Source organism: Sus scrofa, chromosome 13 (assembly GCF_000003025.6).
Source record: "Sus scrofa isolate TJ Tabasco breed Duroc chromosome 13, Sscrofa11.1, whole genome shotgun sequence".
Classification (NCBI taxonomy): domain Eukaryota; kingdom Metazoa; phylum Chordata; class Mammalia; order Artiodactyla; family Suidae; genus Sus; species Sus scrofa.
In genome coordinates, this window is record NC_010455.5 from 91,416,671 (window position 1) to 91,436,180 (window position 19,510).

Consider the following 19,510-nt stretch of genomic DNA (forward strand, 5'->3'; position numbering starts at 1 on the left):
TTAAAAGTTACCACTTGTGAAATTATATTGTGGTCCTGATTTATATTTCCAGGATCACAGTGATATGGACATCTCTTCATATGATAATTGGTTATTTCCATGAGATATCTAGTCATATCTTTTGCTCATTTTTCTATTGGATTGCCTATACTATTACTGATTTGTAGAAGTTCTTCGAATATTCTTTTTTTTAGGGCCATACTTGCCATACCTGCGGCATGTGGAAGTTCCCAAGTTAGGGTTCAAATAGGAGCTATAGCTGCTGGCCTACACCACAGCCACAATAATGCCAGATCCGAGCCACATCTGAGACCTACACTACAGCTCATGGCAATGCCAGATCCCTAACCCATTGAGTGGGACCAGGGATCAAACCCACATCCTCATAGATACTAGTCAGGTTCCTAGCCCACTGAGCCACAGTGGGAACTCTTCAGATATTCTTGGTACCTGCTTTGGTGGATATCTGTTGGTTAGTAGCCTCTCCCAGTTGTAATTTGTCCTTTTACCTTTAAAGCAGATTTTTACAAACAAAAGTTACTGATTTTAATGTAGTTAAATCATCATTTTTTCATTGTTTTAAATGTGATTTTTGTATCAAAAGAATATGTCAGAATCTCAGATAATTGTTTTTACAGTATGGTCTGTGGAACCATGTGATCCTTGATACTTTTTCAGAGGGTCCATGAAGTCAGCCCATTTTCAAAAGAATACTAACATGTTGTTTGCCTTTTTCACTCACTGTGCTAATATCTGTTCTAAAGGTGCAAAACCCACAGTGTGTCAAACAAACCCGCTGGTATGTCAGCACAAATCAAAGCTATGTACCCAATTGTCTGTCATGTAGTCGTTGCATACCTTACTGCCACATGGTCTTAGTAAACAAACAAAAAAAAGCCAAGTTCACTTTAGAATGACCATGATGAAATAATACATATTGTTCATTTGTTTAAATTTTAAAGTATGTATCTTTTAAGTGTTTTAATAGGAATTGTTCACAAGACATTGTTGCTGCAGATGATGGTTGTTTAGAGGAACAACACTTGAGTGAGTTTCATCCTGAGTTAGATGCTTTTTCATGGAACATTATTTGTACTTGGAAAAATGATACACAAATTATAGTAATTCAGACTTGGGTATTTGGCCATCATTTTCTCAAGATTGAATGAATTGAGCCTTCAAGTCAAGGAAAACAAATGGCAGTACTTTCCAGTGTTTAGACTGAGGTCAGTTCCAATATTAATACTGTTTTTTGTTTCTTTCTTTTTTTTTTTTTTGGCCTTTTTTTAGGGCTGCACCTGCAGCATATGGAAGTTCCCAGGTTAGGGGTCAAATCAGAGCTGCAGTTGCCAGCCTACACCACAGCCACAGCTGAGTAAGGCCACTGAGTAAGGCCAGGGATTGAATCTGTGTCCTCATGGATAAGTCGGGTTCATTACCACTGAGCCAAAAAGGGAACTCCAATACTAGATTTTGATACTACGTAATGAAAGGTATCTTTGAAGTCCTGGATGAATGTACCTTTCTAAATGAACAATGATAATATGGTATAAAATCTGGCTGGAATAAAAGATTTCTTCAAAGACCAAGTTACATTGAAGGATTTTAATGTAACAGAAATATTCATATATGTGAACTTAGTTTCTGCTTTGCAACCAGCCTTTAAGAAACTGCCCCTTTTTGAATTTTTGTGTGGTACCAAGGAAGAAAATCCAGAAAGCTCTTGATATTTCTTCTTTGTCCCATTACATGTCTGTGAGAGAGTAGATTTTCTTCAGTGTACTTTAACTAAAACTACATTTTGAAACTGATCAAGTGCCAAAATGGGTATGAGAATTTTAGCTGTTTTCAGCCAGATGTTAAAGAGATAAGCAAAAAACGTAGAATAATACCACTTTTCTAACTAGAACTTTTTTGGAAAAATATGATTATATTTCACAAAAAAATATTATTCATGTTAATATTTGATACTATTTTTTCAATGAATTAAAAATTCTATGAATTTCACAATTTAAATTTCTAATCTATTAAACATTTCGAGGTATAACTTATGCAAAGGCTCTTTGGGCATTTTAGTAGTGTTCAAAGACTCTTGAGACCCAAAGTTTGACAATTCTTAGCTGAAATATATTTTATTCTATTTTCTAATAAGGTTTTTTGGGGGGTTTGGCTTGCTATATGTCAGCTCTTCATCCATATGTGTACTAAACAGTAATGTTAACCATCTGTAAATACCAAAAAAAAGACATCAGACCTTTATGAAGAGTGATTAAATGTGTAAAACTCCCTGGTCTCTCATGGTAACTCTCACACATCAGATTTCTTTCATTTCTTTATCTTTTAATTTCCTTCTTTTTTTTTTTTTTTTTTTTTTTTTTTTAAGTTTGGGTTGTTGTTTGGTTGGTTATCCATCAACCTGCCAGACAGGTGAACTAAGCAAGGAGTAACTCTCATGCCTTCCTCCTACCTCTTTCTGTATAGGACCACCACCTGTGGGGCTCATGGGTCCTGACCCAGATGTCTAGGCTCCCTTGTTGCCAGGCCCACTGTTCTGGCCTGGAAGAACCAGTCTACTTGTTTACAGTGGTCACTGAGGGTAGTTGGCACTCAGGGGGTGTGTTGATAGATACTCACCACTTGGGTACTTACAGAATGCCCAGTTTTCTGTAGAAATGATAGGAGGCAAGTTGGGAGAAGTGCTTATTTCCCCTTATTTTGTGATTTCTTACTTGGCCCTGTGAGTGTCAGAGAGCAACTGTGGGATTTTCCTCTTGCCAGTACTACCTTTAACTTAATAAGTTACTAGCAAGGTAGGGAGAGGGAATTCCATTTTTATTGAGTAGCTCCTATGTGCCAGGTACTAGCATGTCTCAGTATCTTAGTTGCTCTTTGGGGTAGTAGCTTTATTGTGATGTTTTATAAATGATGGGACAGAAGAGAGTCAGAAAGGCAAAGGAGCTGAAAAAATGTAGCTCAAGGTCAGAGTAGATTCAAATTTAGCTGTTTGTCTGCTAAGTGCCAGCTTTTTCAACCATGCAAAAATTGCCTCTCTAAAAATCTGAGTCTCAATAATATTGACTATTTTATACAATGTGCTTATTGCCATTGTTATGTAAATACCTAGTTAAGGGGCAGAGCAGCCCTGCACAATCTTACATCTCTAATTTGTTTTTATGTATAAATCAAAATTTTTATTGGACACATTTATCTCCTTAGGTCAGAGACAAGATGGAGTAGGTGAAGGGGCAGTGGACTTGAAGCCAGATGCGTTTTTCCTTTAAGTTCAGTCTTTGGCCTCTATTAGCTATTTTATCCTGTTTGAATCATTGGACCTTTCCGGACCCCTAGTTTCCTAATCAGTAACAGAGCTGGTAACAGAAGTTCTGGGAGTCCCCACTGTGGCTCAGTGTTAAAGAACACGACTAGCAGCCATGAGGATGCAGGTTCAATCCCTGGCCTCTCTCAAGCATTGCTGTGAGCTGTGGTGTAGGTCACAGACGCGGCTCAGATCTGGTGTTGCTGTGTCTGTGGTGTAGGCCGGCAGCTGTGGTTCCAATTGGACCCCTAGCCTGGGAACCTTCATATGCCACAGGTATGGCCCTAAGAAGTGGGAAAAAAAAAAGTTCTTTCCTAGTGTAATGTGGCTGCTGGAAACACCCAATTTTGTTAACTGAATCTGTGCTTTAAAAGCAGAGGAGTGCCTAAGGGAATAATTATAAGTCTTAAATCTCACTGGCATATAAAAATTATGTAAGTGATCATTATTGATATTTCCTTTACCCACAGCTTCTGGGGCTGGCTTCCTCTTGAGGCTGTCTCTTCTATTTTATTGGGTTGAGTCATATAAAAATGCTGATATTTGACTATTTTTTATTTGCAAAAAATGTCAATTTCATATGAATCATGCCAATACATTTAGTAGTTATTAGTAAAATTCTACCTGAACTGTTAAAATAAAATTTATATAATTGTACCAAAGGACATATGGCAAAAAGTAAGTAAGCCTAGATGCTGGCTATGTTTTACAAGACAGACTTTTACTCTGGACTTCCTCAGGCTATCTGAGGATACGCGTGACTCTCTAGTAGTGTTTGAAAGGTTTTGTGTTGAAGAAGCACCGAAGGCCACAAGGCATTTTCTCCAGAATGGGTGGGGCTGATGCGGAGAGTTGGCTGGAACTGAGGAAAGAGATGCTGCATATGCCAGTCTCTTCATTATAATTATGTTAGGTGTGAGACCTACCTTTATGTCTAAGTATAGATATATAGATTTTCTCTTGTGAATGCTCTCGTTAGGCAAGGAGAACAGGCAGGAAAGTGGTAGGTACGAAAATTAGTTAGAAGACTTGAGGTTGCAGTTTCTCCATGTAGAGAGTAATTTGTTAAAAAGGAAGTCATAACTTAATAAAAAAATACTAAGTTTAGTGATTTAAAAAATTTTTGTGGCAGAGGGAAGCAGGTGTTAGTTGCTGGTAACTTATGTTCTAAATCTATGCCTTCCTTCAGTTGTAGTGTTCTTACACTTTCTCCAGAAAATAAGGCTTTTTTTTTTTTTTAAAGATATTTTCCTTTTGGCTGGAAAATAAACTGGAATGGCTTCTAAGCATTGATTAAATTTTAAAATTATCTTTAGTTTGGATTTTTTGGAATTGACTACTGAGTTTCTAGAAAAGTAAGCAATAGAATAAGTTGTACAAAGCATGAATTAAATTTTAAAATTATCTTTAGTTTGGATTTTTTGGAATTGACTACTGAGTTTCTGGAAAAGTAAGCAATAGAATAAGTTGTACAAATTGTGTACTGTCCTTGCCTCCTACAAATTAAAACTAGAAATGCTATCCATGGTTGATATTTAAATGTTTTGTGAAATCTCAGAGGACGAAATCAGAACTTAGGAATCAAGGACATGAAAATCAAAACCTAAGAAATTAATAAAAGCTAAAATAGCAACTGTGAGGCTTATTTAATTCCTGTTTCTTTCCTTTGAAAATCAAATTGTGACTCACCGTTAAATCCAAACCAGTAGCCCAGGCATTTAGTATTTCAGAGAAGACTTAAAATTCTTCCTCGCATGAAGTATTTTGCCTTTGGTTTCAGTTTTTAGTGATGCTGTGGCCTTCTGTGCTCTTAAACCAAACCTTCTTTTTTTCCCCCCTCCAGCATTTTAGTTCTTTATTGGACTCCTTTAGCTCAGAGGTTTAATCATAACCCAGCTGTATTTGTGCTCTGTACCATATCCAAAGCTGATTTTAACTCTCTATCCACACACACACAATACTGCCATATATTTTACAAGCCGTATGATTATAGATTTTTTAAAATAGGAATTTCCAAAAGCCTTTGCTCATGAAAGAACGTCTTGCTTCATGCAATTTAAAGGAATGTTTACAGAGAAAAGTTAATTGGACTTAGTCTTTGAACCTGGAAGAGTCAAATCTCACCTGTTAATCTCACTCATCAGTCTGTTCATTAAAAAAAAAAAAAAAAAAAAAGAATTTAGGACATTCCGAGCACAAAAGCCATTTTACATTGGAATAACAAATATTATTTAAATATACTCTACATTGGATGGACTTTTCTTACTTACCAATTTTTCCAGTGTCCTATGGTCTCTGAAGGCAAGCAACGTTGAATCAGCAGCTGAGTGTAACATCTGATGCTGAGGGAAATCTACTTTGCTTTCTGCCTGGGCTGCTCGTGTTGACCGGTGGGAAATGCTGCATTAGCTCTCAAACCAAAACATTTAAAGTGCTCTATGAAATGTTGACATCTCGCCAAAGGCTTGACTGTCAAGTACCACAGATGTCCAGTCCTCTTTGGAGCCCAGCTCTACTAAGTGCTTGTGTGAGCTAGATCTGATTTGTGCTTAAGGTGACAAATTATCAAGGCCTGACCACACAGTGACTGGTATGACACTAGGTTCTGAGGCAGAGGGAAAGAGAGAGAGAGAGAGAGAGAGAGAGAGAGGGAGAGAGAGGAGAGAGCGCTGGGGCAGGCGAGAGCTCCAGTCAGCTGGAGGCTGGATCTTTCCCATGCCTGGCTGTGTGACCTCTTCCTGGGAAGCTGTTGTAAGAATAGCTTCTGCATTTATTGGGAGGTATTTTCAAGTGGTAATTCACATGGCTCCACTAACTCCTTGAACATTGTTGGAAAACCAAAAATATGTGGGAGACCAGAACATTTCCCACCTTCAGTGCTGGGAGAAGGAGTAGGGAGGCTGTGTTAAGTACATGTTCTCCCGAGCTTCTTGGCCAGCCTAGGGCAAGAAAATCATCAGATGAGATCAGAGATGGAAAGGACCCCAAAGCTGGCTCCTTTGGACGTGGGTGATTTTCCTCTCTAGCCTCACCCTGTTCTAGGGGTGGCCTTGGTCCCTGCCCATGCCTGCTCTCCTCTGGACGTTAGCCTGACACGTAACCAACCTTGACTTGGCGCTGCTCAGTCTCCTGATCTGTCTTCAGTTTACCCCTTCTTCTTAAACTCTTGGTCTCAGTGCACCCTGTTTGACCCTAATTTCTGGATTATTTCCTTATTCAACAGGTTGTTGCTGGGATCCTTTTCTTACATAGTCCTCTGGATTAATACAGTGATAATTCATCTCTCAGGAGGAAGGGCCCGGGTGTCCCATACGCTGTCTACTTCAAACTCATCTAGTTTTGGACCAGTGTCCTCACCTTAACTCATTGCGTCAGCTTCTTTCCCTTTGTCTTAAGACAGCATGTTCATTGACCAGTCATGGTTATTATCATTATCAAAATAAAACCCCTCATAGGTCTGATTTGACTTTAAGTCCCTTTTAAACCATTAAATTATCCTTCATCATCTTATCATTATCCATGTGGAAGTTGCAGAGGCAGGGGTCAAACCCATGCTACAACAGTGACAAAGCCAGATCCTTTACCTGCTGAGCCACCAGAGAACTCCCTGGTGATTTTTTTAAACACCTAAATATATATTGTCTATGGTTCCTACCAAACTCAAGGTCATTTTTTGCCTATATTCCCTGCCTCCAGTCTATTTCCCACCTACAGTGTCTGCCCTCTGGTCACCCATGAATGGGATCCCTGTAAAATACAAGCATGACCATGTCCTTTTTGTGGGTTCCCTATCACCTACAAGATAAGTTCATGCTGTTTGGCAGGCTTGGTATTGTGTGATCTTACACTCCTCACTTGCTGCCACTGCTTGCCTTGAACTTTATGTCACAGCGACACTGACCTCTTTGAGCTTCAGGCAATTATCATTGGTTCTTAGGCCTCTCCCTTTGCCTGGAATAATTTTCGGGAATAATTCTCTTTTCCTTTCATCTGTTTTTTCCCGAATTTGAATTGTTTCTAAAGTTTCAGCCATTCTTGTACAGTTTTCCCTGCTGTCTAAAAGTGGAGCATTCCTATGGAATCTTTTGTAAGCCAGAATGTCATAAAGTGAAGAAGAAATTTATCTTAGGATATATCTTGCTAATGTATGCACAAAAATTGAGATAACACATAGATGCTCACAGACACTGTTCAAAGCTCTTGGGGCTTGGAGTTCCTGTTGTGGTGCAGTGGAAATGAATCTGACTAGTATCCATGAGGATTCATCTTCTATCCCTGGCCTCTCTCTGTGGGTCGGGGATCTGGCATTGCGGTGAGCTGGGGTGTAAGTTGCAGTTTCGGCTCTGATTTGATCCCTAGCCTGGGAACCTCCATATCCTGTGGGTGCAGCCTTAAAAAGAAAAGAAAAGAAAAGAAAACAAAACAAACCACAAAGCTTGATGCCGAGTAGTTCCCAGGGAAGAAGCCTGGTGTGCCACTCTCACTGCTTGGGGTGCACACTGCCACTCTTTGCAAAACAAATGCTAAACACTGTCTTTGCTTTTCTCCTCTTTTCATAAAAGGAAAAATCATCTTGAGATATCTTTTTTTCTTTTTCTTTTCTTTCTTTCTTTCTTTTTTTTCTTTTTAAAGTTGCGCCTGTGTCATATGGAGGTTCCCAGGCCAAGGGTCGAATTGGAGCTGCAGCTGCTGGTCTACACCACAGTGATAGCAATGCCAGATCCAAGCCATGTCTGCAACTCACACCACAGCTCACAGCAAGGCCTGATCCTTAATCCACTGAGGGAGGCCAGGGATCGAATCTGTATCCTCATGGATACTGATAGGGCTCGTTACTGCCAAGCCACCCTGGGAAGTCCTTCGGCTTTCTTTTGATTGTCAAAAACAGGTACTAACACAGGCCTTTCATAAAAGCGAAGTGATATAAAGCAAACTTTTGAGAAGAGGGGGTGGTACTTGTACTCATGTCTTATTTTTTATTAAATCCATGAGCCATCTGCTTTACTCACTAGATCCGATTTTTGTTTACATGGAGTCTTCTTATAAATTAAATGTTTAGCTTCATGCTGGGCAAAAATATCTTTGAAATTACAGATTTTATGTGCTTAATTTTTTAACTAAAAATAACTACATAACTGTTGAGTAAACTTGTCTTAGTTCACTTCTGAGTTGTTTCTTAAACCTGTGGAAACACTGCTCTCAGACATGGTTTGGCCTACCCTTCCTTTGGGAAGCTTTTCGTTCTTCTAAGTTTTACTTATAATGCTTGGTATGTTTCATAAACAAGACTTCTCAACATTGATAAAGGCCAGAGTAAAAGTTAGTGTGCTTACTTTTATTTTTGAAGACTTGGGATCCATGATATAAAAATAAATTGACTTTTATAAGTATTCAGTTGGATGGTTTGTTTGTAATCCAGTAATTCCTAGAATTAGCTCAGATCCAAAGAAAACCTTGATTCAAATGTGTTTATTTTTACTAAAACCAGTACTGGGGCTGTGCAGGTCAAACTTGGTTCTGTTTTATGGGGTTAAATAGTGATTGCAATGTTGAAAGTAAGAAGTGCTACATGAGAATGCCAAAGAGGGGGATATTTCTTTTTTAAAGGAACTTGTACATTTATAGTGATATTCTGCTTTGTAAGCTGAAGGGAGAACTGGAAGTACCTGCAACTCAAATCTCTAAGTCTTATAAATTCAACCCTCTTGGGGGATTATAAGGAAAAAATATCAACAGACTCCACTAGCTGAGGACTTGGGGAAACCTGCAGGTGTGACAAGATCTCTAAATGATGAGATAAATATCAGTGTCTGGTATTTGAGAGTGTTCAGAGTGAAATAGGCCAGTTTTAACAAGGAGGGCGTATTCCCATAAACCAGATAACTTGAGGGGCATAGCCCCTTTTACCGTATTTTAGCTGATCATGCCTGTAGTTTTGCACTGTGCCAGAAACTACTGAGCAGTCTGTCTGTCCATCCATCTCAGGTGGCTCCCACCCCTCCCCACAGTCTCCCAAGTTGCAGTCAGGCAACAGCAGCAGATGTGCATTTGGATGTGTTTGAGACTCTGTCCTTTTCCGCACACACTGCCTCTTCTCTTGGTGCTGGCCTTGCTCAGGTGGTTTGCTGGAATTGCCTCTTTCTTCCATCTCTACCTGTTGACCTCTTGTGCATCCCTTAAAACCCAGCCCAGACTCCACTGTTAATGGAACTTTTCCTTATCTTCTTACTAAGAATGAATGAATTGTTCCCCCCCCTTTTTTTTTTTTTTTTTCCTCGCTTTTTTGCCATTTCTTGGGCTGCTGCCGCGGCATATGGAGATTCCCAGGGTAGGGGTCTAGTCTGAGCTGTAGCCGCCAGCCAACGCCAGAGCCACAGCAACTCGGGATCTGAGCCGCGTCTGCGACCAACACCACAGCTCACTGCCAACGCCAGATCCTTAACCCACTGAGCAAGGCCAGGGATCGCACCTGCAACCTCATGGTTCCTAGTCAGATTCATTAACCACTGAACCACGACGGGAACTCCCCGTTCCCCCCTCTTTGAATTCCTGTGATGCTTAGTTAGAGTTCTGATTAGGCCACTCCTCAGACCTTGAGCCATACCACTGATGTTAATGGCTGTCTCTCCTGGTTTGGGGCAAAGGTGGGTCCTTTGCTGACGCTCCCTGAGTATGTTATTCATGCAGTCACCTACCCCGTTGGGCTGGAGGAGGGCAGGTGTTTTTTTTGCAGCCTCTGTCACCACACATTGCCAGGCCGGCTTCCTGGGCTTGGCATGTTATCCCTTTGCAATCCAATACCCTCTCTCCTAAGGCTCCAGCTCAGAGAGAAAGGAAGATCATTCAGAGAAAAGAAGGTGGTTATATTTAACAAATGAGGACTCCTACTGTTTTCCCTTCTTTCTTTTCCTGGCCCAAGAAATTTAGACATCCTTTTAATTTTGATTTCTTTTTTTACTAACAAGATTGAGTTCAGATTAAATTATTAAAAAAAATTTCTGTACCAAAGTTACACATTTATGTACTTTAAGAAATCAAATGATTTTGTAAAATTTATAGGGGAAAATAGCACTGTCCTTCTCCTATGCCCCAGTGGCCACCTCTTTCACTTTTTAAGCTCTTTTTTAGGTACCGATCCCTGTTTCCTATGTACCTGACAGTTCTTATCTTCCATTAGTGTGTGTTTTTGTCTCTGCTGGAAGATGAACATTTAGCTCCCATATGTCTCTTCACCTACATAATTATGCCCACAATTTTTGGATAAGTCAGTATCCCCTTTTCAAATAATTAGAACTGTGTCAATATTATTTATAACCAAGGCTCATCATTTACCTTTAAAGGGGTTGTAATTCCCCAGCTACCTCTAGTGACCAGGAGAAACTGTGCCCTTTTGATTTAATGAGGGCAGGCTTTTCTCTGAGTCCAGGCTGCCCATTTTCCCACTTACAGTCAGTTAAAATATATAAACAAGCTATGTAAATGTTAGCCCTCGTTATCATTTCAGTATTATAATTTGAGCCAAACCTCAGTCCAGTTCTTAATTATATGTGTATGAATAAGCTTAAAAGTGTTTTTGCTAGCAGCTGTGTTTAGAGAAAATACATTGCTTCCAGGTGTATGTGTATGTAATACAACTTTTACTGGAGAGATGCTCCTTAACATTATCTTAAGCAGGTAGAGGAAATATGTGTTGACAAATCCTTGTTATTAATAGTTTTCTGCTATATTTCACTGAAGAGGCTTTCTAGCTTATCAATTTTAGGCATTTTGTTTTTGGCAGCTTGCAATTATTGCTATCTTGAAAAAGTCACATACATGACATATACACAATTCCAAAACTGTTTTTGTGTTTTTGTTTTTATTCTTCCTTCAACTAAAACTTAACCTGCTACCAAAAGCCTAAATTGAGTTGCTGCTCTCTCTTGTAGTTTTCCCAGAAGCCTTCTATTATACTTGATAAGCAAGGCCTTTGATTTTATTCATTTAAAAATACAGACAATCACTTAACAGATAAAAGCTTCTGAGTCATAAATAGGGTAGGCTGGGGATTGGCGTATGGAGCTGATGAGACTACTGGGAGGCCAGTTTCATGTAAGAATGAGCCATCTGAGAAAAGAGGTAAGAGGTAAATAACTGGGGGAATGTGAGAGGACTCAAGGGCTTTCATTCATTTGTAAAAACACTGTTTTGAGAATTCATGCTGTTAACCCTCACGTGTTAGAGCGTGACTTTAATATCTACCCAAACTTTGGTCATAGTTCCAAAGGGGAGCATCTCTAGATATGAGCATCAGTGGAGAAAAGCTCACAGTGATTAAATATTGCTGTACAGAGGGATGTAGGGTATAAGGACCTTCAGCAGTGGCTGAGCATCTGTGCTGCCTTGTGCCTTTTACAGACATTTGTGACTAATCCCCACCCCTTTTCATCCTCTCTAGGGACTTTAGAGCAATCTAACAGAACCTGCCCCATCCCTGAGATGGAAACCTTTGACCATCTTTGGCTAGAGGTTCACTCAGAGCAAGAATACAAGTATCACCTTCGCTTTTCAAAAAATTTACTTTACCCTGCTTCGCTTTTATCAAAGACTTATGTTAGTACCTGTTTTCAATACCCGAAAGAAATCCAAAGAGGATTTTTCCTTTTATGAAAAGAGGCGAAAAGCAAAGACAGGAGTTCCTGTCGTGGCACAGTGGTTAACGAATCCGACTAGGAACCATGAGGTTGCAGGTTCAGTCCCTGCCCTTGCTCAGTGGGTTAATGATCCGGCATTGCTGTGAGCTGTGGTGTAGGTTGCAGACGTGGCTCGAATCCCGCGTTGCTGTGGCTCTGGTGTAGGCCGGGGGCTATAGCTCCGATTGGACCCCTAGCCTGGGAACCTCCATATGCTGCGGGAGCGGCCCAAGAAATAGCAAAAAGACTAAAAAAAAAAAGCAAAGACAGTGTTCAGCATTTGTTTTGCAGGGAGTTCATCATGTATAGAGAGAGGCAGCGTGCACCCTAAGCAGTGAGAATAGCACCCCAGCTCCTTCCCTAGAACTACACTCAGCATCTAAGGACAAAAATGAAGAAAGAAATTACAGCACAGTTGTCTACTCTAGTATGGAGACAGAGTCGAGGTTGGATTAATCTGTGTCTCTTTACGGTTAATCCTGTGTAATGTAGTTAGAGTTAACTTTGGGTACAGAAGTGAGCTCTGCCTCTTATCAGCCTGAGGACCTCGTCCTAGTTCTGTAACTTCTCTACATCTCTTTCTCCATCCGTACAAAGGGTCTAGTATCACTTACCTCATTAAAGTTGTTAGAAAGTTTAAATGGAATAATTTTCTTACTCCTGTGCTCAGCCGCAGTAGGTGGCCAATGTGGATAGTAGGCTAATTGTTGCATTACACTTTTTTTTGAAATTGTTTTATCATTGAATATAGGGTAGAAATTGAATGCTGTGCTTTGCGTTTTTAATAAATGTTGATTTTTATGGACAGATCTAAATTTGAGCAGGGCTTTGGCTCAGTAACCCTGGTTATGGGAAAGCTCTCTGATAACTTAGCCATACTTAGCCCTGGGAAAAGTATTTCCAAACTATTAATGTAATTTCAAGAAGAAATGGGCGCAATAGCCTGGGAGCCTTTAAAGATGGTGGACCTGTTGCAGTACTTCAGTGCTTTCACTTCCCTGGACCCCTGGGTGAAGAAGCCAGACATCCATCCCCTTTCCCACTCCTCGATCCTCCCCTCCTTCCACCCAGTCTCCACAAGGAGTATGAATTGAGTACGCTCCTGCTTTCTCCCTGGAGTCAACTTGAGAAATCGGTAGGGTTCTGCTATTTTTTTCCTAATGTAGGCAAACCCTGTTTTCCAAAAATACCTCACCATTGCCAGAAATCACATCAGTCTGCTGCCCTGCAGGAAAGACTAAAGCTTATTATGCTAATGACATTATTTAGCAATGTCCAGATGAGTCTCTCTTAGTAATGGTCTAGGAGATGAAGCTAAGTAAAGGCAGAAAACATTTTTTTCTTAGGTGAGGAGAACAAAAAGCTCATATGAGTGGAATATTTTATAAATATTTTGTTAGTTCAGCCGACTGGTTATTAATCTATTCTGGGGTTTTGTGGGAAGTGACAGAGGGTTTTTGTTTGTTTTGTTTTGTTTTTTTTTTTTTAAACTGGGTTATATGGGGGAGAAGTGTTTGAATTTGCTAAATAATCTCTTGCCATTTGCCAAACCAGATATCACTTGTCAACTCCCATGTATGAAGTATATACTGTTTGCCAGGGATTTGGGTGCCTACCACTCTGTTGGAAGCACTTCTTTTGAAAAAACAAAACAAAAAAGCAGCACATGATAGAGCTGCTTCTGAAATATAAGAAATGGTGTGGTTTTAAAAAGGAAATGATTGTGAGAGATTGTAGATGTTTTCGATCTGTTAAGTTTTCTCACAGCCTTTTGGAATGGTTTCTGAGTGATCTTGCCTAGAAGCCTTCTTGCTGTAGATTCTTTCTCTGTAGCTCTTATTTCCAGCTTCAGTTTAATCCTCTTTTTTACTGAATGCCAGTTGGCATGTTGTACTCAGTCTAAATATTGATAGGATCTTGCCACTGCATATTTATCTTTTAGGCATTCGTAACATTTGTTGACATGTCGTTGTGAGGATATGAGAGGCAGTGTGTCTGACTAATTGAGAGGGAGGTCTCTGGAGTGGATTGTCCTAGTTAGATGCTGGCTCAGGCTCATACTAGCTGTGAATCCCCCTGCACGTTACTTAACCTTTCTGTGCCAAGCAGCCTCATCCATGGGTTGATGTCTCCAAAAACCCATGGTAATATTTATTCAAAATATTGTGTCAGCATTCAGCCACCTAAGAGCAGAGTTAATGCTGCCTGTCATAAATATCATTTCCTTGATGGAAAACTAAAAATCTTGAAGGGTTATCTTGTGACTCACTTTATTAAGGATCTAGTGTTGTCACTGAGTCTCTGCTGTGGTGCAGGTTTGATCCCTGGTCTGGGAACTTCCACGTGCCGCAGGTGCAACCAAAAAAAAAAGAAAAAAACTTGGAGGAGGTTTGTATTGTAGGGACTTTCTTATTATCTGTCAAAGATAATGATTGCTTGGAGAAAACATGATTTTAAAATTGAGCTTAAATATAGTATTTACGGATCTGTATTTTGTAATTTTCCTCTGGCCCGTGTTCAGCCTGTCTTCTAAGTGTCTCTGGACCATTTGGTGTAGATGAAATTCACACAAATTTTTATATTACGGGCTTCCTCTTTAGAGATAGCATTTGGATGGTAATTAATATTTGTTACTTCCTTTTCTGTCATTTTTTTCTAACTTGCTTTAGGCATTTTGTGTGTGTAGACAACATACGAATCACTATGGTTTGGCCTTAAGTTCAATTTTTTATTTTATTTTTATTTTTTGGTATGAAGCTCTATTTTTATAAAATGATATAGTGAAGATGTAGACCCCATACTATTCCAGTCTGTATGTCCTTGTGGTGCTGAGACATATCTAGGCCAACTTTTGCGACTCATTTCCATTCAGAGGCACAAAATTGAGTTCATATACTACTTCTTTTTTTTTTTTTTGTCTTTTTTTAGGGCCACACCCGAGGCATATGGAAAGTCCCAGGCTAGGGGTTGAATTGGAGCTACAGCTGCTGACCTACACCACAGCCACAGCAATGCAGGATCCAAGCCGCATCTGAGTCGTACACCACAGCTCACGGCAACATTGGATCCTTAACCCGCTGAGCAAGGCCAGGGGTCCAACCCGTGTCCTCATGGATACTAGTTGGGCTCGTTAATGACTGAGCCATGATGGAACTCTCATATCTACTTAAGGCCACCTTGTGATGGATCAGAAAGATCTGGAAGCTACATGGTAACTAGCTCAGAGGCATAATCAAATACTCTAGATCCTCACCATTATAACTTCTGATATAATTTCATCATTTTCTTTAATTCTGTTTGTTGCCCAGTTGTTGACATAGAAAAAATTTAGTATGTTCCAGTATGGGTGCCATATACAAGCCGGGAGAAGAAAATTTTATTGTCTTTTTGAAGGAGGAAGAAATAGCAAAAATTGATTACTGAAATATAGTCTGGGATTGGCCTTGGGTTAAATTCCGAGGTCCCCCTGGTGGCAGGAGCATGAGGATTTTCACCTTCTAAGCTCTCTTAGTTATTTGCTTATTTATATTTTTATTTGCTTATTTATTTTGGCCATCCCTTGGCATATGGAAGTTCCCAGAACAGGGATCACAGTTGCAACCACATTGCACATCTGCGGCAATGCCAGATATTTAACCCACTGTGATGGGCTGGGGATTGAACCTGTGTTCCAGTGCTCCAGAGATGCTGCCAATCCTGTTGTGCCACAGCAAGAACTCCTCTTAGCTCTTTTAGAGTCACTGTTAAATCCAGGGTTGTGATGGGTTCCCAGGAACATGGGGATTTTGTATTTGTACCTTGGTTCACTTTAGATCTGGCATCTAAAGCTGATATGCTTGGGCCCTTTAGAGTCCTTGAGAGCAGGTCTCTGTTTCCGTCTACCATAGGATGGGGAACATGGGGCAGAAGCTCTGGAGTCAGATGTCTGTGCTGTTCTTCCCCAGGCTTCGCTTTTGCCACTTGGGAGAGGTGCTGATGATGGTGCCTTCCTGCCTAGGACACTGTTTGCATTAGGCAGAATAGGGCCCATGGAAAGCACATAGTTTGTGGCACCAGGTAGAGCTAATAAACATTAGTATTATTTCTCTTGATTTCTCCAAATTAAGATAATTTTATTGGAGTTCCCATCATGGCTCAGTGGTTAACGAATCCGACTAGGAACCATGAGGTTGCGGGTTCGATCCCTGACCTTGCTCAGTGGGTTAACGATTCAGCGTTGCCGTGAGCTGTGGTATAGGTTGCAGATGCGGCTTGGATCCTGCGTTGCTGTGGCTCTGGCATAGGCCAGTGGCTACAGCTCCGATTAGACCCCTAGCCTGGGAACCTCCATATGCCACAGGAGCGGCCCAAGAAATGGCAAAAAGACACACACACACAAAGATAATTTAGCTGTAATCTGTTACTCCCCCATCCCCTGCACCCTTCACTCCCCAACAGGCATATCTTAGAAACAGACTCTAGGATTTTAATTCCTGGGACATCCACCTGTATGCTATAGATGCATCTTCACTTAGAGGTTGTGCAAATAGGATCTGAATCCTTCATGTCAGTGGTGAGGTTTGGAGGACTTTGGGGAAAGGGTGGACAAAGCGGGCAAAGAGTGGGAATGGAGATGACATTGGGAGGATCATTGTTTTACTTACATGCTCAAGGGCGCTGTTAATTCCTCAACTTTAATGAAGGAATTATTTTAAAAAAATCTAAAGTCTTTTCCTCTTTCAGGCTTTTTTTGGACAGTTCTTGTAGAATCTTTCTAAAATGTTTGTTCAGGAGTTCCCTGGTGGTTCAGAGAATTCAGGAGCCAGTGTTGTCACTGCTGTGGCTCAGGTTCAATCCCTGGCCCGGGAACTTCTGCATGACACAGGTGCAACCAATGAATGAATGAACGAATGAATAAAATGTTCAAACTCTGCTTCTAGCAACGTGTTCTAAAACTGTGTGTTGTTTTGAAGAGCAAAGCGGTAGGACCTATTTTTTTTTTTTTTCTATTGAAATCTTAAATAGAATCCTAGTGGATAAAAATCTATGAAAGTGTACCTTTGAATGTAGAGGGGGGTGCAAGGAGCAGCCAGTCTACTTGCTCAGTCTATAACTTGTTGGCCCGAAGATGTCTATGATCCCTGGTGGCTAAGGAATGTAGTTTGGAAGCTGTGTCATTCTAGAATACTTTTGTTCTAGATTAAGCCTAATCCACAGGTTGCCACTATGGGCTTTGTAGTTATTTTAGTAATTCAAAACAGAATTAATTCTTCTAATAGGCGTTAGGAGTTGAGGTGGAAGAGTTCCTGTTGTGACTCAGTGGTGGCGAACCCAACTGGTGTCCATGAATGAGGATGTGGGTGTGATCCCTGCCCCCGCTCAGTGGATTAAGGATCCAGTGTTGAGGTGAGCTGCGGTGTAGGTCCCAGACATGGCTTGGATCTGGCTTGGCTGTGGCTGTGGCTGTGGCAGAGGCTGACAGCTGCAGCTCTGATTGGACCCCTAGCCTGGGAACTTCCATATGCTGCAGGTGTAGCCCTAAGAAAAGAAAAAAAAGAAGTCGAGGTGGAGATAATAAGGAGAATGTTGCTGATTGGATAATGCCCTTCTCCTTTGGGAAGTTTTGATATTAGGACATGCAAAACTCCAGTGAGACAATCAGTTTCCTTTCTGGCTTTAGAAGCCTCCTTTACTGACCCTTGGCTGTTGGTGCGGGGCCAGCAGGTCTGGTTGTTGTGCACTGTTGTTACTTCTCTACTCCAGCCTCCTCAGCCCCTTCCTGGGACAGCCCGAGATACTTTCTGGGTCAGATGTCTTTGGAGGCTGGAGTGTTGAAACTGGAACAACCTCCATGAAATCTAGACTGTCTAGTAACTTTGCTTTCAGTGCTGTATTTCATTGTGTCCCCCTTTTATGATAGTTGCAATATCAATTACACACTTGAGGCATTTTTGAGATGAGCCCAGAACACAGAGCCGTTTGGCTGGTCCAGCTATTTAGATACACGTGTAACTAAAGAGCCCTGTGGAGTCAAGAGTTAGCACAGCCACCGCAGTATTTCCCTTTTCTTTGAATGACAGTGCCTTCCTGTTTTATGAGTTTTTTTGGCATGTCTGTGCATGTTTAAAAGAATTAAATTTTTTTTTGGTGAAGATAACTTGAAGATGACTTAATTTCCCTAACTCTGATCCTGTACTTAAATTACATAATTATATTAAATACATAATTATATATATTATCTAATAAATTCATCCCTTCCCCCCAGAAAAAAACCCACATTTGGTAATACTTTAGAATGGAATGACATGGAGTGAAAGGTTCATCTGAGCTGTTGAATTTGTTGAACTCTTTGCGTTTGATGACTGCTCTATAGGGCTGTGAGCAGCTCTCTTTGAGAACATTGCTCTCTGTTACAAGTTATGAACATGTATTTTTCATCTCACCTTTAGGATTGAGGAGACACTTTTTTGATCTGAGAGTGTAACTTTGCTCCAGGAAATACTTTTGAAGAGATTTCCCTTACCAAAGGCTTAACCAAAACAGATTTGGATAGGGCAATTTTGTAATTTATTATTCAAGCTGGGGCACTTTTGAGAGCAAAAGGGGAGGTTAATTAGAGTTACAGTAGGATGGTAAGAGTGAACTGGGGTCTGTCCAGGGCATGCTGGGACATATGGTCAACCTATGGTAGGTATACTTTGCGTAGTCAAAACACAAATTTCAAATTCTTCAAATCTTTTGAAAGCCCGAGGCTTATATAAAACCTTAAAATAGATAGGCTCTATGTTATCCCTCTTTGTAGTGAATGTTGCTGTGATGTAGGGTTGGCTTCTACTATGAGTCCGTTTATTGAGCATCTACTATGTGTAAATACTTTGTGCTAGTCTTTAGGATTCTTTCATCAATCACTTAAAAGAGCTCATTGCTTTTCCAAACAAGTTTTAAGAGCCCTGGCTCACAGTTTAGCCCCAATGTATTCTTTTTCTTCTCTGTTTATTCTCTGTTCTAATCCTGATTACTTCATGGCGTCTCAATGTTAATCCACCCTGTTCTGTCCATTCTATAATCCCTATATTTTAACTCTATTTAATTCTAAGTTATTTGGCACCAAATCTCTTTTTTGTTATGTGATAAATTTCAGATTGGTAAGCATTCTAAAGGAGGAGCTCAGGGTACTTTCTGTGTTCTGGTCAGCCACAGCATTCAACTCACTGCTGGGGATCTAATGGTCCTTGCTATAATGGGTGGTGTGGCCGGAGAGTTTCCTGAGGGGTGTTGAGTAACGGCATGGGTGTGTTTCAGTTACAAAAGAATGAATGCTATTTAAAATAATGGACTTGGCATTTAAAAATGGAGAAAGGAGCCAAACATCTTCTTATCTAGCCTGATGAAATTGTTTGAGTTGATATTACCAGAACATATAATGTTTGCCTCTTATTTCCTTTGTAACCTGACTCTACTTACATCTTTTTTTGGTATATATTTAATCTGTTTTAAAAGTTTCAAGTATAGTTACATCTTTTTAAAACTAGTTTTTAATGAC

General features: G+C 40.3%; 2 protein-coding genes across 14 annotated transcripts in view; one reads left to right on the top strand and one right to left on the bottom strand.

The window, feature by feature from the left end:
* Window positions 1–19,510, top strand: part of MED12L (mediator complex subunit 12 like) — a 354,280-nt gene that overhangs the window by 145,083 nt on the left and 189,687 nt on the right. The window lies entirely within an intron of this gene.
* Window positions 1–19,510, bottom strand: part of P2RY14 (purinergic receptor P2Y14) — a 57,756-nt gene that overhangs the window by 20,665 nt on the left and 17,581 nt on the right. Inside the window, exon 2 of one of the 3 annotated variants that reach the window (XM_021069622.1) lies at window positions 5,441–5,461. The exons of 1 other annotated variant lie outside the window; for it this stretch is intronic. The gene's annotated coding sequence lies outside the window, so the exon portion shown is untranslated. Of the gene's footprint in view, window positions 1–5,440; window positions 5,462–5,586; window positions 5,691–19,510 lie in introns of all 3 variants that reach the window. One more of the 3 variants, XM_021069621.1, reaches the window with a different exon arrangement.